We start from the raw sequence: 22,346 nt of genomic DNA on the forward strand, positions 1-22,346 counted from the left end.
GAAACTACCACATCTCCACTGCAACAGTCTTCCTACGGCACAAGCAAAGACATGGTGGTGTGGACCTCCTGAGTGCATTGAGACACTGCAAGTCCTGGGTATAGCTAGAGGGTGGATTCCTTGGTACCTAACAGAGGACAGGCTCGAGAGGGAGACCAAAGCCACATCTTCATGGGCCTTGAATGGCAACCTAAGGAATTTTAACTTCATTCTATAGGGTGTGAACAGTAGGGAGCTATGGATGACTTTAGGCAGGGAGTGTCAATGTAAAATCTAGGCAAGAAAAAGTCATTTCTACATGAAAAGAGTGAAGAGTCCTAGGGCGCTCCCTTTTATTCAATACCCGAGGGGCTCTGGGGTTAATATTCACCTTCAACAAGCTGACCTTTGACCCTACATTTTGTCCCAACCCCATTTCTTCACTGTTTGGTGCAGCTCAGCATGAGGGGTATGGGCCAGGAGGCTCCCTGGGGGAGCAAGCATAGTCCAGCAGCTGCTACATTGCTCAAGACAGGTTCTCACCCCCAGAAGGTCAGTGCCCCTGGCCTCTGAAAGGAGAGTTGGAGGGCTGGAGCAGTGTCAGTGCTCAGAAGACAGATCCAGGCTTGGCAGGGCTTGAGAGCAGTTTGGAAGCTCCAAACCAGGTTTAGTTTGCTTTTGTTCTATTTTGTCCTGGGCTCTCAGAGTGAGCTGCAGAAATAGCCTCTGCAACTTGACTCTCCTCAACTCTCCAGCTCCCATGTGCAGTGAGAGTCTTTCCTGGCCAGGGGCCACCCCAGGTCCCTCCGTCGTGGTGGTGGTTTTCTCTCCAAATGGAGCCTGCCCAGCATGGAAGGACCCAGTTCACCAGGTCGGCTCCAGGCACAGGACAGTAGAGGCCGTGAAAGACACTGCCACATAACCTGTGCTTCATGGACAGGTCCTTGCGTAGTGGCACCACGTTAAACAGATGCGCCCCATCTGATGATCATAGCAACCTGACGATGTGGGTGCACAGATTTTCTTTGTTTAACAGAGGCCCAGACACCCAGCTACAGTTTGACAGAACCTAGGTCCAAACCTGTGTCTGACTCCAAAGCCAGGACCCTTTGGCCCCCCAGCCTCCCATTTTTCAGCAATTCCCTGGGATGCCACCCCTTCCTCTGCCCCTCTGGTCCCCCGGCCTCCCACCTGTGTTTCCTCAGGTGAACATCCAGTTCTTCCCACAGGCACCTCCTTTTGAGGGGAGTCCCACCCCTGCTTTGAATTAGTCCTGTGACTCTGGGAAAGTCCATTCATCTGTGAGGGCCTCCACTTGCATATTAGTCAAATATGGGTGCCTGCCTATTGAATAGAGATGGTGAGGGGATTTGATCAGTTTGTGAGCCCCTGACACCTCAATTACCTGTGAGAGTCAGGTAGTCAGGCCTGATTGCAATGCAGAAAGGATGCATACAGGCAGAGACATGAGCCCTGTCTGGAGGCAGCAGGAGCCGAGGGAGTCCCCACAAATAGACTCCAGCAACAGGTATCTGTGCCAGGCAGCTCCTCACCTCCAGCTCCTTCTGGCAAGCCAAAAGCTTTTGGCTCTTTCCGCAGAGAGAGGTCACATTCCACAGTGCTCAGCCCAGCCCAAGGAAGCAGCCCTGCCCAGCCCAGTGGAACGTGGACCTGGGAGGGCCTCTGATTGTTTTAAAAAGGATTATGAGCCTCTACCTTCTCTCATCTGCTGCTGAGGTAACAAAATGGGATCTGAGCTCCCCTCAGCCTCAGAAGTGCTGTCTTTGCTGAGCTGGGCTGAAAGCCTTCCCTGTGGAAAGTTATGCACAGCAATGTTCCAGCTCAGACACAGGAATGACTGAAAATCAGCCTGTAAGCCACGCTCCAAGATGTTGTCACACGCACTGGAATTGCTTCCTGGAAATGTTCCACAAAGGTGCAAACTGGCAGCAGATCTAAATGAACAATTCATGAAAGAGGACACGCAAAATGCCTACACATACTATGGTGTAGTATGTGGCACCCCAGGGATAAATGTTCATCATCCCTCCTGCTAAGGGAGATGCAGGTTAAAAGCACAGTGTGATATCATCTCAGACCCCTGAGAATGGCACGTATTAAGACTTGCAACAACAAGTGTTGGAGAGGATATATAGAGAAAGGAGTCTTATTACCCAGCCATTAGCAAAAGCAATCTGAATTTACCTTAATAAAAAATGGAAATACCATAAGATCCAACAAACTCACTCTTGGGCATTTACCCAAAGAACATGAAACCATCAACTCAAAAAACTATAAGCTTCATAATGTTTATTGCGGAATGATTTTTTACAATATTTTGGCCATGGAAGCAACATCAGTGCCCATCAATAGAAGACTGGGCCAAAAAGATCTGTCCACACTGTGGAATAGCACTCAGCCAAAAGGATAAAGGAAATGTCATTTACAGCAAAATGGAAAGAGTTTGAGGGAATTATGTATAGCTAAGCAAGTCAGATGACAAAGACAAATACTGGACATTTATATAGCAGACAATTCAATAAAGTAAAATACTTATAAAACCCACAAACGTTAATAAAGGAAGTCAAGTTCTGAAGGTTAAGCGTGAGAGGGAGGGTAAACAGTCAAAGGAGATATAAGGGATGGTTAGGGGTGGGGCATGAGAGCTAAATGCCACAAACTGGAAGGTTTAGAGCAATGGATATTTATTGTTTCTAGTTCTGAGGGCTAGAAGTCCAAAGTCAAGGAGGTGACAACGCCATGTTCCCTTCGAAACTGTAAGAGAGTTTCCTGACCTCTTCCTGCCTCTGGTGATGCCAGACCTCCAGTCTCTGCCTCTTCCACATGACCTTCTCCCTGTTTCTTCTCTCACCAGCCTCTGTGCCCAGATGTCCCCTTCTTCTAAGGACACAGTCTTTTGGGACTCTGAGACCCCATCTTTACCAGGATACCCATGTAAAGGTTTTGTTTCCAAATGAGGCCACACTGGGGCTTATATTTTTGAAATATCTTTGGGGAAAGGGCACAATTCAATTTGTGAAGCCTGCCTCCTTGAACCTTATGTTTGGTAAAGGAAAAAATGACTTAGAAGATCTGAGTTTGAATTCCAGTTCTGCCTATCACTGGCTTCTTGGCTTTGATGAGTGATTTTGACCACTGTGCCTCTTCTTGCTGATTTGGGGGAAGGATGAAATGAAATCAGAAAAATTACTAATTTTATAGCTTGATGTAACTTCTGATATCATCCAATACTTCCTAAAATTCTCACAAGAGCATTTCCTACAAAGCCCTCTTGGGATGACGTGGGGACCAGTGCTGAATCCCTGGCAGAGACTTTCAGTGTGCATCAGCAGGGCAAAGACCCTAAGACATCATGCAGTAAAGTCTTTGTCCCGGCATCTCCCACACTCATTTCACCATAGAACCCTGCTATTTGGGTAACCCCATTAACACTCTCTTCATCATTGACCCACATTTGGGAATGTGCATCTGGAATAACACCTCCAAAGCATTCAAAAACCAGAACTTAGACTTTGTCATCTTCTACATAAATGACCCTAAATCCTCAGGCTTATCTTTGAGGAGAACCCAAACAGAGTCAGAAGTTAGTTCTCTCAATTGAAAGTGGTTTTACTGCTATTTAAAATTATTTTTAATGCTATATACTTGTTAATATTTTCAAACAACACAAAAGTAGATCTCACCTCAAATATTCCACTCACCAAATAAATAGCTAATATGAGATTTTTATGATTTCTTCCATCTCTTGAATGCACAAGAACTCAAGAACACAAGATGAACTCAAGAACTCAAGATGGACTCAAGAATAGGGACAGCGGTTGGACCCAGAATCAGTGAGTTCAGAAGCACATCCTCATGTTAGCTGGTATTGAAATTCTAAACAAGTTCCTTGTTCTCCATGTGCCTTAGTTTCCCTAAAAACTTAGGCAGTTAAAGTATCTGTCTATTGCAGATTCTGAAGATTGGTATTATGAATGGCTACCATTTATTGGGGGCCTATTAGGTGTACATATTATATGTTATTGCATCCAGGAAAATTAACTTAATCATCATAGCTACATCAGAGGTCCTCACCAAGGCTCTGAGAGTTGAAGTGACTTGCCTGAGGTCTTAGGGCTAGTAGCAGCAACAGAGGCAGAATTCAGACCCAGATCTGCCTATTCCTTGAACCTTCCTCATAACCATGACTCTATAACTTTCTAAACTATGTGTTACAGGCATCAGTCATATTCTCTGACTTCTCAGCTTCTGTTAAATGCCCTTCATAGGGCCTCCCCACTGGCGCAGCGGTTTAGCGCTGGGCTGCGAAGTTGCCCGCAGCCTCTGTAGCACTGGTTTGATCCCCGGCCACCAGCAAGGGTACGACATGGTGCACAGACCTCTCCTGCCATGCCTGCTGCTCCCCTCAGCAGTGTACTTCATCAGTCTGCCTATTTTGCTCTCCACTCTGGCTCTGGTGAATTCTTTCACCCTCCCGTGCTTCTGACTGTACCCTGTGCTTGTATAAATAAATAAATAAATAAATAAATAAATAAATCTTAAAAAGAAAATAAAATAAATGCCCTTGATATAGTTGGGCTAATTTCAGTCCTGTACACCCCAACTGTTGATGGTAGAACCCAGAATTTCAAATCAAATTCCAATCTTTCTTGCAACTTGGAAGAAGACATGTGTCTCAGGTTCTGCCAATGTACACACTTCTGTAAGCTTTGATTCCAAAGAGAATAAGTCAAGGCAAGATTCCAGGAGACCCATTTTGCTGGCAAGGACGAGGAATCTGACTTTTAGGGGTGGCAGTATTTGCAAAATTGAGACCGTGACATAGTGGTGGAGGTGGTTTCCTTAAGGGCTTGGTGGGACAATGGCAGGGACGTACTCCTCCCACCTATCTTTCCAGTTTTGTGGAGTGATGTTTTCATTGCTTGGCTTAGCATTTCAAGCTTTGATCATGGTTCTTCATTTCCCCTAATAATTTTGAGCACTCACAGCATGCTTTCAGTAAATTCCTTCACTGCCCACTGCTTTCTGTTTCTTGCCACCAGAAACCCCAATATGTGTAGTGTTCATAACAGTGACACCTCCCACAACATAAAACTCTAGTGACTTTATCTATACTACTAAGTAATGAACAGAGTTGTTCAGTTTCTGATCTATTTGGTCAAAATAGATTGCAATTCATTTGATGCCAATGGAAACTTTTGGCCAAAGTTGTAGAAATTGGTTAAAACTGTATGGATAATATTATCCATTAACAGTAAGTCTCCAGCTCACATTGTATTTTGTGCTTGGAGTTAAGGTGTCGGAAAGCAAATGGAAAACTAGACTTGATTGAGTGAATCTTTGTGAAGAAGTTTAATTGAAAATCACATATATGCTTTTCCCAACAATTTTCATACTTTATGTTCTCAGAATACTTTTTGCACTTTTAAAAATACTGAGGACCAAGACAACTTTTGTTTAAGTAGGTTATGTCTACTCATGACTACTGTATTCAAAATGAAAAGTGAGAGACAATTTAAATTATTTATAAATTTATTTTCAAAAATAATGAATACCTTATATGTTAGCATAAGCAACATATTTCATGTATGTGTATATATAGAAGAACTGGGGTGTAGGCCAGAGGTGTGGAGGGTGAGATGATTCACCAGAGACAGAGTGGGGTACACAACAGGCAGACTGACTGAAATGCACTGCTAAGGGGAGCACTGGGCGAGACAGGAGAGGTCTACTGCATTATATGTGGGTCAGCTTCCTGGCCGGGGATCAAACTCAGGCCGAGGCGGTGATAGTGCTGAAATTTAACCCCTAGGCACCAGAGAGGCCCAAAAGTAACATATTTGATGAAACAACTGTATCTTCCAAAAAATACTAAAAACACAAACAGCATTGATTCACATTTTCTGTCATACTCTTGACTCTACTCTGCATAGTTTCAGTCTCAGAGACCTCCCCCCATCCCATTACTAACAGTAACCACCGGATAGCTTATCCCACCTTCCCACCTTCCTATGCCATCCCACCCCAAGCTAAGAGAGAGTATCTATACCAGAAAAAAAACCCAAACAGAGAAAGAAATTTCTGTCTTAAATGTTCTCAGGAAATGTCCCCTCTTGGATCCAAACTAGGTCAAGTGTCTATCCCTGAACTAATCACTAAAGTCTAGGTAATAATATAAGCTGATTGGGTCCATTTAATCAAAGTCTGTGCTGGAGCTGGGCAAGGATGACTCATCCAAACCACTTGGCTTGGAAATTCTGCATTTGGTTAAGAAACAAGAAGGCAAGAATGGCTGTTTGGAAGGCAATCAATGGTTGTCCAACATGACATCACCAGTCTGTATTTGTTGACCAAGGAAGATGATGACGACATACTGTAAAGTAAAAAAATTAGGTTAAAGCATAAGTCTATTAAGATTTCCATCTTACAAAACACATATGTATACATTTATAAGTGTGTGTATGTATCTTTATGCATCTGCACTATATGTATGTAGACACATGTATATCCCCTTAGTGGTAATGACTGAGGACTGGGATTATGGGTGTCTGCCTATTTTTGTTGATTTATTAGGGTTTTTTTTTTTTTTGCTTCTCTTGCTTTTATATAACATGTAGTACTTTATGTAAAATTTCAGTGCAGAAACATGTCTAAGATCCTACAAAGATGTGACACATGACCACTGACCATCCCATTCCCCACTCCTATCACCCTCTAGTCCTCCATCCGAGGCCTAAGGCCATTTATGGTTATCCTCAGCTACCATCCTTGTGGCATCAAATGGAACCCCCAGGCAAAGGGCTGAGCCAGCCTCAAGAAACTTCTTCTCCCATCAGTGTACATTTTGCTCAACACCACCAAAGAATCACAAAACCACAGTTTCTTGCTCAGAATAGAAATAAGTCTATTTTCATATATATGCAATTTTAATATTCACTGGTTCTCTGCCTCTCTCCTCCTCCCAACCCCTCCACCAGCTCCCATGACCTCATCATGATATTTAGAATAATTGTCTTCCCACAGGTCATCAGCTTCTAAAATAAATATATTTCTATCAACAGAAGCTGCAGAGTCACCAAAATTATTATACCTCGGTTCAGAGTCACAAGCTCGTTAAAGACTGATTATTGTACTTTTCCAAAAAGAATGGCAGTGGAAGAAGTGGGTTGATTTGTTCCTATTGAACTAGGAAAAGAGATACATAGACAGATTGAGGTAAAAGGCAGCCTTTGGAGGGGATCACTAAGATAGGCAGTAGACAAGGAAATAAGGGAACAAAAAGAAACCCAAATCACTAAAATTTTGATAAGCATTTTGTTGACCTTGAAAGTACCAACAGCAGTGAGGCAGCTTGGTCAGAAGGGAGAAAACTCCAGTAGAGTCAGGAATTCTAGATTCCATACTTCATTATTCCATGTGTGATTTTTCCACCTCTGTGGGCCTTTGAAGTTGGGTAAAATCAGAGATGGCAAATGACTGACAATTCTCCACTATCTCCTCCTTCCTCTTCTTGGCTGACATCACTAATCCATCTCAGAATCCTTTCCCAGGGTCCCTGACTCAGGCTGAGAATCAGCACCATCCTCCAAGCAGCCGCTCTCCATTTGTCAGTGAGCACATGAAGCTGATTGTTATCCCTGGTCTAACAGTTTCCAAAATGCCCATAAAATTCTGCCACTCTGCTTTCCCTTTGCTGACCCAGGCTATTTCATTTGCTAAATGTGCATAGCTTGTATTTCACAATCAGTCATAACATTATTAACATCATTCATGAAAGCAGCTGATGGTTACAGAGTGCTTACTACTGAAAGGAGATTGAAGCAGTGGCGGCTCGCCTGATTGATGTCAGAGGGCCTGTCAGGGGCAAGAGACAGTCTGTGTAATCTGTAGAGATAATCCCAAGAGATGGGAGTGGAGCCTCAGGGAAAAAGTTACAGAAAGACTAATGACAGTATTTGCAAGGCTTTGGCTGATCCACAGGGGAGCCTTTCTCTACCTTGAGAGAATTTCAGGCAGTGTGGACTCAGCCACGTCCCACGGAGACCATAGAACACAGGTCATATGGGTCAAGCAGCTAATGTAATTAAGTGCGATAGACCTGGTGGTGGCAATGTAGGGCATGGTGAGACCGGTTGGGACCACAGAATGATGTCTGGTCTGAAGGGGGCAGCCACGCCAGGCCAGACCACAAAGGCAGCCCGGCCTTGATCTCCTCTTCCCTCCCCTCCCAGCTGTCCTCCTTCCTTTCACGCAGTCCTCCCTCTTGTCATTTCCCCCCAGACACCAACAGTGGCTCTCTGTAAATAATGAGAAGGTGCTGTATATGACATAAGCGAACTGCCGTGGCAACACAGAGCAAAGAGAGATGGAGTTGGTGTGCTGGGCTTGAGGGAAACTTCCTGAAGAATGTGGCATTAGTTGTGGACTCTGAAGGGGGTAGAGGGGGCTTCCAACAGAGATAAAAAGGAGGGATCCTCCAGGCAGGACCATAGCATGAACAAAGGCCCTGGGGTAAGAGGCTATTAGAACAGAGGGATCATAAAGAAGGATGAATAAGCTGGAAACACAGGTCCCAGACAGACTGACAGTGGTGCTCAGATTTGCCAGGGCTTTAGGATACAGTTTAGTGTCTCCTACATTGTTCCCCACTTCTTAGTTTTTCCAGAGTGACCCTCTGTGTTTTTCACTCCTTATTCATGTCTCCTCGGGAAGGGACTGGGGGAAAACACAGCTCATCTGACCCATGGGTTTGGGAGAAGGAAATGTCCACCACAGAGCCCCCATACTCTGGCCTACTCTCTGCCTTGGTCTCAGAGCAAGAGTCCTCCCCAAAGGAGGCATTTAGTGCTCCTGCTCTGCCCACCACCAGATAAGTCTGTCTGATCCAGGGATGGGAGTACTGGAAAGCCTCCTTGGCCAGTACAACTAAAAAGTACACTCTCCCAACAGCTAATCTAGAAGAAAGGGGACGCTGGTGTACCTGATTCTTGTGTTTCCTTAAATGGTTCAGAATTCAGATTGTGATAAGTTTGGGATATTTTGCCCCCCATGAAGTTCCAATAACAAGGCCCCCCACCTCAAGATCTTCTGAATCTCAGAAGTTGAAATTCAAGTATATGACTTTTCAAGAAGTTTTCAAAGTGTTTCTAATACACAAGCCTAGTTAAGAACTCCTAACGTAAGTACTGGGGACACATCGAAAGTGTTTGAGCAGGCAGGGATTAACAGTTGCAGACCCAAGTATCTGTATTCCCAATCATCCATATTAGTAAGAGCCCCATTATTTAGGGCAGAAATGTAATACCAGCAAAAGACTACATTTTCCAGGCTCCCTTGCAGATATATATAGCCATATAACTAAGTACTGGCCATGAAAGCAAAAATGTTATGGTGGAAGTTTCTGGGACATGTTCCTAAAAGTGGTGTGGACTATTTTTTCTATCATGTGTTTCACTTCTTCCTCTAAAAATCTGCCTAGAAAGTGGCTGTGATGGCTGGAGCTCTGTCATATTGGACCATGAGTACGATAGTGATATCCATAGCTTAATTGCTAAAAACTGGAGGGAATCTGAGTCCCTGGTGCTGTGGAAATACACCACACAAGGAAAGAAAGTCCTTTCTCCAAGTCTCTGTTATTTTTAGTTTTCCATCACCAGCTGCTTAACTTAATCCTAATTGATATCAAAGGTATATGAATCAAAGTGTACTTTCAAACACCACCACCCCTGGTGTTAGGCCTATTCAGGTTAGTCAATCAGTAGATTGAAGCCCCATCATGTGCCAGACATGGGGGACAAAATGAGGGAACAAAGAAATCTAGGTCATACCCTTTTAGTGTTTAAATCTGTTGGAGGATATAAATGATTATTAAGTAAATAGATAATAAAATATTTGTAAGCTATAGCAAAAGCAAAAAAGGAAACAAGTGTGGTACTGTAGGAGTGGGGAGATGTTAGTGGTCAAAAGAGCTATGGGAGGAAATGTGGTCAGAAGAGGTGAGTCCAAGAAGGTTAATAATTACACAGGAGCTGGTAGAAGGAAAAGACACCAGCCTTGTGACTCAGGAATGGAAGGAAGAGACTCCCACTCCCCAGGGAAGAGAGTGGGCAGTATCTACAAAGACCCTGGGGCAGGAGAAAGTTGTGTCTGAAAAAGAAACTGAAAGCAGACCAGGGTAGCCAGGAGCAAAGACCATGATTCTCACAGCAACTGGCAATGACCCAGCAGCACTGGGAATAAATGTGCTTGACCATGTCCCGGGCCGGCCCTTGTTTTAAGTTTTACATCTTATGGGAAATAACTTTCTGAGTATAATGGATACCTCTGTGGAGCCAAATGGCCTGTGTTCATGGCCAAAAGCAAGCTTTCATGGACTGTGGAGCTGAGGGTAGTGATGGAAGAACAGGCGATTTTCCTATTGGGAAATAAACTTTCAAGGAGAGAAGAACATGTTCTTTTAGTTTATTCATGAGCCTAAAAAGCTCTGCTTTCCTACCCAAACACACCACTCCCTAGGAACCCCCTGAAACCAAATATTAGCATCTTTCAGGAATTTCCACTGGACGGACAGGGCTCAGTGGTAGATTTTCAGGAGGGCAGGGTAGTAAAAATTAAAAAAAAAAAAAAAACAAAGGAAAAGTTGTTGTGCTGCTTAGAAGGAAAAATGGTGGAAGGATCAAAATTTGCAGGCAGTTTCTCCAAACCAAGTAAAAAATAGATACCAGAGCAAAGAATGAAGCCAGGTCCCCTGTAAAGCAAGTTGTTGCCCAAAGACCAAAGGCCTTGGTTCTTTTTTTTTTTTTTAAAGTCTGGGGAAAATTTTATTTGTAAAATAAAATAAAATTTGTAAAATTTATTTTTGCAATAAAATTTCATTGAGTTACCACTGATTTACAAAACTATATAAATTTCCGGGAGATCCGCTTAACCTCCATGTGAGTATAGCTTCTACATGGAAAGATAAAGCAAAATAACTCAAAATCTTGAGCAAGGTGGTAAATAGCAATACAGAATGGGACACATCAAGCAGGTAAACTGAGACAGCAGCAAGACAGTTAACGGGGCAGAGGGGGAAAGGATTGTTTCACTGAATGATGATGCATTGGTCAAGCACAAATGAGTGAAACCATCAGTAATAGTCTTTCACTTCTGGCTTTTTGCACTTGGCATCATCACCTCAAGATCCATCCACTTTTGTCCCAAAAGTCACTACCTTTTCTTTCTTACTAATTGCTAAGTTGTATTCCATTGAGTGTAAATTCTTCAGTTTCTTTATCCAATCATCCTTGACCCAGCCCTTTCTCATCTCCTTGAGAATAACATCTAAACCTTTAACTGGAACAGTGAAGCCCACCCATAAAGACCCACCTTCTCATCCACCTCATCTACCTCTCTTCTTTTCAGGCCTCTCCACCACTCAGCCCTACTTTCTGTTCTTCAAATAGCCCAAGGCATTTTCATCCTGAAACAGTCCTGTGGTAGAAACTTCTCAATTTTGTTGAAGCGGTAGTTTCCAATGTACTGGACCCTGAAAACACCCTTAATAACACCTATTTGCACCCTGCACAGCTTATGAGTTCCCAGGCACAGCTTATGTGAATAGTATTCCTGTTACAGGGCAGGGAGAGGGGCAGCCCAAACCCCACAAACCTGCCTATTCTAAATGGGTGCTGCCATTCGCTGCATCAACACAAAACATATGAGACTTTAATGGGAAGGAACTTTAATACAACTAGGAAACAAGACAGGAAAGGCAAAGAATCTAGTTTCTAAGTGAAGCACCCAAAGTTACCCATCCCCTCGTGGGTAAAACTCCATCCAAATGGGATTGGCCCAGAGCAAGGCCCCAAAGCCTGCCACAAGTCTAAAGCATCTTCCAGTGGGGACCCACAGAAAAGGGTCAGAAACAACCAGACAAGCCCGGAAGGAAAAGAGCAAAATCAGCATCAAGATAAAAGCTGCCACTGTCACCTCCCCACGGGTCTCACCCACATCTGTGTCACCCAGCCCAAGACCAAAAGACAAGCGCAGTTTCTTCACATATCTCTAGGCTCCATGCGCCTCCTCCAGGTCTCCTTCTGACTCCATCCTGCTTCCTCCCTTCTCTGTCTGCTCTGCAGCTTCTTCTCTCTCTGCTCAGCAACACCCTCCTTTTGGGTGGGGCATGAAACCTGGAACTTCCCCCTTTCCTGGGAACCACCCTGTTACATTCCCACCCTGTTCTAAGTGCTTACACCTTCCCCCCAACCAGGCCAATCCTAAATGGGGGTGCCTCCCAGACTCCGCCTTTCAAAATCGGTGATGCCCTGACTTTTCCCTCCCCCTGGTCACCTCTTTTTATTTCTACCCATCTAATTCCTTTGTCCAGGCTCCTGGAAGGAAATAACTGGGTGTGGTTTGAGGCTCAGTCCTGGGTAAGTCATATTTCTGGAAGGAGCTTCCTGGAGTAGGCCAGGAGGTGGGGCTATTTTGGTCCAGGCAGGTGGTAAATCACAGCATGGAGACAGCTACCCACTCCTCCTCCCACTGCCAGGCTGCCCTAAGAGATGTTCTCACTCCCCATTGTCCTGCTGCCACTCTTCTAGAATGTCACCCTAACACTCAGTGCTGAAATAGAGCCGGGTGCTGACTTGTCTGGGTAATGTATGCTGGCTCCTCTCTTGGCACTTTCCATCTGCCTGGAGATACAAGAATCCAGAACTAGAAGGAATGCTCGGATAGAGCTCATCTGGCCCAGTCCCCTTTGTTACAGATGAGTAAGCCAAGGCCCAGAGAGGCTAAATGGCATAAGCCCACAGTCAGTCACGAGGAGCAGGAGCCCAGGCTTGTGGAGCCAAGTCCAGGATGTTTTCCATCCTGTAATGAACTATCAGTAACAGCAAATGACTGGCCCAAACTTCAGGATGTGATTCTATTTGCATATATATGCATATTCTTAGAAAAGTTACAGATAGATTCAAACTTAAGTTTTTGCAACTTCTTTTTGTTTTTATTTCCACTTTCTTTTGTCTGAATCCCATGATCACAGCTAGAGGTGCCCCACCACTACCCCGCAGCATAAAATCAGGGCCTCCCTGCCTTAGCTCTTGCCTTCTCATCCTCCCTCTGAACACAGCAGAATAATCCTTTTTACATGTAAATCAGGTTCTATTACTTCCAGGCTCATAAACCTTCCAGGGCCTCCCAATACTCTTAAGATAAAGGCCAAACGGCCCAATGGGCTCTCTCCCTGCCCCCTCCCTGACTTCACTGGACCCACCGGTTTCTTTCAGCTCCAAACAGGCACAGGGCTCTCTCTCCCACCTCTGAATCTTCTAGAACCCTCTTGCCTCTCATAGAAATAACCCCCATCCTGCACATACATATACACACAAGCAAACACATATGCATGCATGGTCACATTTGCACACACACATGCACACAAATGCCTCTCAGTCTTGAAAGTTCAGTTGAAACATCATTTCCTATTTTTCCTGAACACCCCCACTTCCAGGCCCACAGCAGACTTTGTCAGATCTGTTATTATTCATCTTCACTGCAGCATCTATTTTTCGTTATATCTTTATCCACATGTATATCCACTTATTCTGTAAAAACCTGTAGAATTCTTTGATGAGTGTGTCTTCCCCCAATGACTCCACAGTCCATGGAGGGCAGAGGACACCTCTGTGCACCATCATATCCTCCACACTTAACCAGTTCCTAGCAAATATAGTGCCTCAGATAATATTACGAAAGGGAAGAATATGTAAGAATTCTGATAGAACAGAGGCTGCAAGCAAGTTGCAAAGGAAGCATTGTCAGAGGAAAAGATGAGTCTGCTAGAATCAAGAAGGCAAGTACAAACAGCAGGCCTCAAATGCAAGCTTGAAAGGAATAGCACCTTCTTGACTTTCTTAAAATAAGTTTATTTCCTACTCTGAGTCTTCAGTCTTCCAGACTAGAAATAGAAGAATAAAGTCTTTATTGGAATATCCCTGTACCCTCCACTCACGGGCATAAATAAGAACACCATTCAGTCACATGATGTTCTGGAAACAGAAAATGGGCCTGAGACCTCAGTGACTCATAAAAACCACAGATGCCTTCCATGTTCAATCTGAAGAGACGCTTGAAAGGTAACTGCCTCCTTGCTGTCAGCTCCCCGGCTTGGGGCACAAGACTCTTCCATGACTGGCTGCAGGGTCCTGCCCTCTGGGACACCAGGATGCCATCCCATGAGGTCTCCTGTCTGCTTGGGGAGCTGCCACAGAAAGTCACACCTCTGCACAGCCCAAGGACCTGCACACAGAGCAGAAAGCACTGCTACTGGAGAAAGTGCCAGGGACATGTCCCTGCTGCCTGTCCCAGTCTGCCCCTGCCCAGACCCCTCTGCCTCCAGTGCCAGTGCCTTCCCTCCCCTCCTACATAGGCACTAAAGAGGATTTCTACAAAAGATGCAAATCAACCTTGGGCTGTGGCTGCTTCTGTTGGCGGGGCCCCTAAAACAAGGAGTCCAAAAGGTCCAGCTAACTGCTTCAGATAGGGAGGAAGCCTTGAGGAAACTCAGAAAGAAATTATTTATAATATCAAAAAAAAAATTGTCTTGCCTTACAAGTCACTTTGATGCCTTACATTCCCCCCCACTTCCTGCCTGAGCCTGAGCCAGCAACTGTCAGATGCAAGAATGTTCTGAAATCTAGGACTCTGACCTTCCTCACAGAAGAAACCTAAGGAGGGTGTAAGGAGCAGAGGAAAGAGAGGGACTTGATAAGGGACTGGGGGAGTTTACAAAGATTGAGAGGGAGGAAGTAGGGTATCTAATAGGACATTTTCAGTCTGAGAATCTGGAATGGGATACCTTGGAAAGCACTGGGGATGGGGCAGATTTTTTTTTTAATTGGAGATGGGAAAGGAAAATCAAGAACTCTCCTTTGGATGTATTAAGTCTGAGATGCCTTAAAGATGTTGAAGAGGTGATTTTGAGAGAGAATTTATAATCAAGTCTGTAGTTCAGTGGAAATGCTCGGTCAGGAGATACGAGTTAGGAAGTCAGCATATGGATGGTATTGAAATCCTGTGGCTGATAAGATCATCAAGGGAGTGAAAATAGAAGTCAGGGTTTATTTATAGGGAGGCAAAATTTGGGAGAACTAAGAAAAAGAAAGAGAACTTACAGACTGGGACATCACCAGTTATCTGTCCTACACCAGATAGCATCCATTGAGCAGAGACCAAGTTCCAAGCTGAAGCTGCATGTGGCAGCTTCTGAACAGACTTCCTTCCTTGCATGCAGTTTAACTGCTAACGTCCCAGCCATAAAACTGTCAAATCCCCAGCACCTTAATTGCCAAAAACCTCAGCTCTGCCCCTTTTTCCTATCAGTGCCCATTCAGGGGGTGGAGTCCCTAAAGAACTCCACCTTCTACCTTCGAGTTGGCTATGAGCTCCACCCACTGCAGAGGTTGCTTCTTACTATTCCTCTTAAAATAGGATTCAAGAATGGGGCTCTTGCAAAGGGTGGTGTGGGGGGTGTTAGATGAAACTACTTACCCCACCCACTGGACTGGACTGCTTGGCAGGATAGACCACAGGCTAGCTCTTTCACAAATCACCAAGCAGAAAGGTCTGCTCACCCTGTGGAACAGAAAAGGAGATCCCTGCCCACCAGCTTACATGGATTCCCCCAGTGGGGAGTGTCTTTCCAATAAGCTATGGCCTCCAGAGGTTAGAAGATGAGCCAAGGGGTGAACTGTGACACTGTCACCTAATATAAAACATTAGTCACACACCCTGAGGCTGGATGTCCTATCCAGATAGCTTTCACTGAGCTATTTTCTCTGGAAGCTTTTGGCCCTCCTAGGGGCCTCCCTGTTCCCTCTGTGACACCAGCTCTTGGATGAATCTCAGGAGGCTGCATGATATATTCCCTTAGCTGATCTGTAGCAACCACTCAACTGTCTTAAAGATGGAAATTGCTCTTCTAGCTCATTGTCTTTGATTTCTGCCAAGGCACTGGGAAGGAGCAGGCCCCAGCCTCCCACATAGGTGCCTGCCTGGCACGTAAAACTGTAACCAGTGGAGCTACAAAGCCCAAGGGACCTCAGGGTCTGTCCAAGGCATCATCTGGGTCTCAGTGTCTCCTGCCCACATGCTCTCCTTGTCTGCAGGTCTCCACCTGGACCTGGTGGTGATAAGCACTGTGATTATGGGCCTCACCTCACCTTGCCATACAGAGATCAGCACCTTCGCAGATGGAATACTGATTCAGTGTTGAAAGCTTATGGAGCGAATGAGTAACAGAGAGAAAACACGGCTTCACATCAACAAATATTAGCAATCTGCATGCTTCCAGAGCTATCTTGCATGCCATGGGGGATACAAATGTTGTTTTAGATTCTCCTCTTATGACTGCTGAGGTGACAAACCAACTCATGATATGAGCTATGTTCATTCAATAAACAATGAGCACCAAATCTGTGCTGGGACAAGGACTGCAACTAAGAAAGTGGCCCCCACCTCCATGTAGCTCACACCCGCATGAGAAATGACAAGAAGTTAAAAAGTAAGTTACAATCCAGTATGATGCATATTTCTGAATGATGTGAAATGCAACAAGAAGGGGCCTTCATTGGAAAATGCTAGTCAAGAAAATGCTGCCGGGAGAGCTGCTGGACTGTGTGTAGACAGACAAGCTCAGAGCTAGAGCAGAGATTGAGTGGTGACCTGCTTCTCATTCATATCCAAGCCCCACTTCTTGCTACTGTCTGATCTTAGACACCTTTCTCATTTGGTGCCTGTTTCATCATCTGTGATAAGATGATGATATAATAGTTGCTGGCTGTCTCATAGGGTGCCTGGGAGGATTAAATGAGTGAAGTAATACAAGGGATGATCTTAGCAGAATAAATCTCAATATGCAGCAACTTACATGATTGTTATTTTTATCACAAGAGCTTAGCTAGGCTGGAACTGGGGAAATCATAACAATAGGCCAAGTGTGACTGATGGAACAGTCACACACCTGCTGACAGGCTGTGTGTAGGTAACGGGGGAGGAGGAAGAAAGGGCCATGAGTGTCTCATTAATGAGCAGTGTAAATACCACCACGAGCTCTGAATAGAGACCTCAGAGGACCTGGGGTGGCTCCTGACCCTGATATTACCCTGGTAGGGTAACCCCACATAATCACTTACGACCCTGACCTCAGTTTCTACAGCTGTGAAATGGAGATAATGTTGGTGCTCTGTGTACCCTGCAGGGGTCACTGCAGAGAAGCAAGTGGATAGGAAGGCCCTTGAGTCAAATTGCAAAGTGCTGCTGAGGTTTGAATTATTATCCTTAAGGGTCTAGTTCAAGAAACCAAAAGTACACACTTTGCACTGAATCTCCAACAAAGAAAAGGAGATTCTAGGTTATTTTCCTTCCTTTTATCTGTTTCTAAAGATTGTAATGCTGAGTTTCTCAAACCTGATTACTTATCACCCAGGGATCTTGGTCAGTGCAAAATCTAATTTAGAAGGTCTAGGGTAGGACCTGGGTTTCTGCATTTCAAACTACCTTACAGGTGGTTCGTGGATGACACTTTGAATAGCAAGATTCTCTAGAAGAACAGATGGGCACATGATCACCTTCCTTAGGCAGAACTGACAGCAGAGACCCAAGGATAGCTGTGGGACACTGTCAGGATATTCAGGATCCATAGCTGTCAGGGTCCAACCAGCCATCCCTCCTTTATGGGTGGTCACTGTCTAGCATTTGCTATGTTGCCCATTGTTCTAAATACTTGGCAAGTATTTACTTATTATATTCCTGCAACATCCCTATGTGATATGTATTATTTCTGTCTGTATCTAACAGATAATGAAACTAAGGACCAGAGAGGTTAAATTATTTGCCCAAGATCTCAAGCACACAATCTTTATGCCTCACCTCCAGAGCTGAGCACTGAACAGTGAGTAACAGAACTGAGCACATTTTGGTACCAGCTGCCCCTCCAAACCACTGAGCAGAAAAGCAGCTGCTGATCCATTGTCCCGTGCTGAAAGCTAGGTAGAACTAAGTCATTCCATGGCAGTGGCCTAAAGAAACAGTCCCAGATCTGCCCCAGTTCCTATTCTATCTGCATTCCTCTCCCTGACATCCTGTGTGCCTCCTGTCCACAGATCCTTTGCTTGTGCATATCACGGGGCTTCAAATTTTGGGCTCTGCAATTAGCCTGCTGACTTCAGTTTTTTACTTCACCACACACTAGTTACTGAGCTGCCCCAAGGCTCAGTCTTCCCAGCTGTAGTTTAGGAATAACAGTACCTGCTCCACAGCGTCGTTGAGAGGATTACATGTTATCTTGCATCTTGAGCATTTAGCTCAATGCATGGTACCCAGCCTCGGCTCCGTGACTATTCTGTATGATTTTTAAAATGAGAGTAAGCACAGGCCCAGTCCCTGTGCTGAAATCAGCCTAGCACACCACCACTGACCCCTTTTCAGGGATGGTGTGTGAGAAGCCACCCCTGGTGTGAGTGACAGCTGTGAGCAGGAGTGTCAAGTCATTGCACCTGCTTTCCACGTTCCTCCTGCTTCTCCTAGAAAATGGAGACAATGTCCATGTCTGAGGCCTTTATCCCATATCAGGGAAGTGCTTTGCACAAATATCTGGACAGACTTTTCATGACCCTGGCCCCAGGCCTGCTGTGAATCAGCTCAGGATCCTGACTCAGTGCCACCTCGCTCCAAAGACCCTGGGTCTCCATCCCTGCCTTCCCTCCCATGTCCACATCTTCACGCTAAATCCCCCAAGAACCCAGGAGGGAAGAGATATGTGGAGTGACGTGAATGACAATTGCCAAGGAGCCACACTGGCCCTCCAGGATGTGTTGACTGCTATTAAAAGATACTCCAAGTCATTATTGCGACATTATGGGGACTTTGCTGATTGCAGCTAATCTCAGACTCCCTTTGTCTTCCTAATGGAGGTGAGCGGCCTCGTGTGAAAAATCCCATTCTGTACCTTTCTTCTAAGATTTAGTTTAAGAAAAATAACTAGGGGCAAAATGTGATATTCAGCCTTTGAAAATGAGTTAGATAAGGATTTGGGTACAGAGCAGTGAGTCACAGAACTTTTTCAGATAGATGGTCACTGGAGAGGACAGACACACAGGATGAGTTCAGGGGCAGAGTATATTGAATCCTGGGTGAGCCTGTGGCCCCGCTTTCATCCCCTTTATGTCTTCTGATTACATCAGTGAGAACTCCCCATTAGAGCTAACCTGTCTGTAACACACTCTGGCACAAGCTCATCGCCCTTTTTTAATAGAGAGAACAGGCCCACAGACACAGACCACAGCTCAGCCTGTTTGCATGGGAATCTGGGATCCATGGGCAACTTAATAAACTGCTCTATGGATCATTCTTGCAATCTGTAAAATGGGATGATAATAGTCCCTCTTCCACAGTTACCGTGAGGATCATTGCAGGCTAGCTTGGCACAGAGTCCAGACCTAATGCAAGCTGTTTTTGTTCTCATAGTATTTATTTTTTCTCTACTCAAGGTTCTCTACTTGGGGGACATAATATTGATTTTTCACTTTTAATAACAGTAGAAAATGTATTTGTAAAAGAGATATATTGAAAAGTCAGTCCAAAATTGTATATGACCAACAAAACAGATCATCAGAGGTTGTGACACAATTCAGTAAAAGCTGCATTTGAAAGGCTGAAGTTAAGGAAGCTGGATCCATTTCAGCCAATTCATTTTATAAGTAAATACCTGAAGTCCAGAGAGGGAAATTAACTTCCCTGAGATCACACAAGCTAGAGGCAGAGTGGGAAATCCAGAACCTTAAGTCTCCTGCTGAGACTTACCTAATAGGTGGTCTTTAGTCAACTAAGGTGACAGTGTCTTAAGAAAGGCCATATCACATTAAAAGGTGCCTTTGAAGGGGTGGGGCACCCCTCTGAAGCCCTAAAACTGGAAAGTGTTAGCTTCAGTAAGGCTCTTTGCTCACATACACAAAAGGAAAATAATATCATTTTCGGGGTTTTCAAAGAATTCAGGCAGGGTGCAAAAAGAACTTAGAACCTAGGATACTGTTTTCTTTGGAGTTTGAACAAGGTATGCCTTTGGGTTCCTTTTTTTTTCCCCTCATAAAAGCATATTCAGGCTAAAGTAGAAAATACTGTAATGATTTTTTTTTTATAAAAGCAAAAAGGGCAGGCAAGAGAGTGTTTGTCTTGTTGAAGAACAAAGGATGAATTCATATGGTCCAATGTGAGTGCAGGATAACAAGATTACATCTTGAGGGGAGAGAAATTGGAGAGCAAAACCTAAATTGTTCCCCAACCCTGGTCTGAGTGTCTGTTGGTGCCAAAACTGAACACTGAACCCCCAACCCTCCTGATCCTTTCTCTCTAGTGGACAGGACTGGAAGGGGTAGAGCCCACCTTTTAATTCCCAGCCCCCTTTGGTGTTGATTATGTCTAATAAAGTGCTGGAGACTAGGGGTTGAGGAGAACCTCACCAATTGCATCCAATATATCATAGAGGTCAGGATGGTCTCAATCACCCCATACACTGGGCCGGGTACACAGTAGGTGCTTAATAATGGTCATAAGTGGGTGGCAAAATGAAGGCATGCACTGGAACAAATGGAGTCGCTGTGTGGTCCATAAGCAAGTAATGAGCAGGGTCTGAAGCAGAAATTAGCAGGAATCAGGAATGGAGAGACTGAAGCTTAAGAAGTCAGGAGAGAAAAGAAAGGTAGGGAAGCTAAAAATCCCATTGCCTGAGTCAAAGTTGGGAACTATCCTTTGGAGACAGAAAGCCTGGATTTGATTCCTTGCTGTGCTAATCAGCTGTCTTGCAATTTGGGGCAGGCCACGGGATCCCATGGGGTCTTGGTCTCTACATCTGGAAACCAGGACCAGGATTATCTAGCTTCTAGGGGTGGCTTGAGGAGCCTATGAGATAATAGATTTTAAAAAGCTTTTGGTAAACTGAAAAACACCCCAGAAGGGGCAAAGGGGACAGAGAGTCAAGTCACGTAGAGGATGATGAGTCAGAAGAACAGTGCAAAGCCAACATATTTCTTAGGCTGTCTGCACCATCTAACGTGTCAAGACTGCTGTTGGCTTAGCTTTTGGCTTGAGTCATCCTGATTAACAGGTGCCTGGCCTGCCAGGAGGTGGACTCCTAGCTGATTGGATAACTGAGTGGGGAGGAGCTCCTGAACTTGGCCAGTGACTGGAGAAAGTGAAGACAGCAGCCAAAAAAGAAAGTAACCTCCCCTTCCATTACAAGGACAATGGGGTCATCTCTGAGCTTCATCCTACTGTCCATCTCCAAGGAAACATGGGTAACACTTCTTCCAGTGTTTCCAGGTTGATGAAGAGGGTGTGCTGACAAACAAGCTCATTCAGGGTGTGAATTATTTATGTTCATACCATGCAAGTTTACATAGCTCCATTAACAAAAATTACAGCTGGCAACCACTTCTAAACTATTGCAGAATCTGTGGTTTTAAGTAGTGAACAAGATAATAAACCAGAGCAGCCACCCTCAAGCATGCAGAGTATCTCTCTCCTTGACCCCAGCAGATGGCCAAGAGCTAATTAGGTTGAGAACATGGGCTCTAGAACAGAAAGACTGGGTTCAGATCCTAGCTGTCACCTCAGGCCACTTAGTTAACCTAGCTAAGCCTCAGTTTCCCCAACTATAAAGTAAGAATAATAATAGTAGCTACTCTCAAGAGAGATTGTTAGGATTAAATGAGATGAATAGGATGACCTAGGCAAGATACACAGTGCTTCTATCAGAGAGAAAAAATGTAGGTTCCATGGCTACTTCTGTGGCCTCTTCAGGATTCCATCACAGATCTAGTCCCTTTCTTGCTAATGTCTGAAGAATTCTAGATTGTTAAAGTTGGACAAAACCAATTAATTAAAATTATTTAGGACCTAATAGTAGTAGTAGTAGTAGTAGTTATTGTGTTTTGAAGACTCAAAAGTATCTTGAAGACTCATCAAGGGCTATATTGGGGAGACAGAGAGGGCCCCAAGTTAGAGATGCCCTAGACCACCTTGAGCTCTTTACCCAGATAGGCTCCACTTTGATCTGTTTTTTCATATTCATGCTTGGTATAGGTTTTTGCTTCTGTAGTACAAGTAATTCAATCTTTTCATTGTCCAAATAGAAAAGCTGGGACCCAGTGAGGTGACTTGCCCAAGGATACCTTGTGAATAGGTAACAGATACAGAAGTGGATTTTATGTCTCTAAATTTTTATTAAGCAGACATAATAACTAACTAAAATTATTAATTACTAGATAATTAATATCCCGATGCAACTATTCTGTCCTTAACCAGATTGA

General features: G+C 44.4%; 1 protein-coding gene across 2 annotated transcripts in view; it reads left to right on the forward strand.

The window, feature by feature from the left end:
• ADRA1B (adrenoceptor alpha 1B) overlaps positions 1-22,346 on the forward strand; it is a 514,351-nt gene that overhangs the window by 383,286 nt on the left and 108,719 nt on the right. Inside the window, exon 6 of one of the 2 annotated variants that reach the window (XM_054691783.1) lies at positions 3,759-3,833. The gene's annotated coding sequence lies outside the window, so the exon portion shown is untranslated. Of the gene's footprint in view, positions 1-3,758; positions 3,834-17,887; positions 17,933-22,346 lie in introns of those variants that run through there. The other variant, XM_054691784.1, reaches the window with a different exon arrangement.

The sequence above is a fragment of the Talpa occidentalis genome, unplaced genomic scaffold (genome assembly GCF_014898055.3).
Source record: "Talpa occidentalis isolate TD23 unplaced genomic scaffold, MPIMG_talOcc4v2.1 talOcc4.9, whole genome shotgun sequence".
NCBI classification, from domain to species: Eukaryota; Metazoa; Chordata; class Mammalia; order Eulipotyphla; family Talpidae; genus Talpa; species Talpa occidentalis.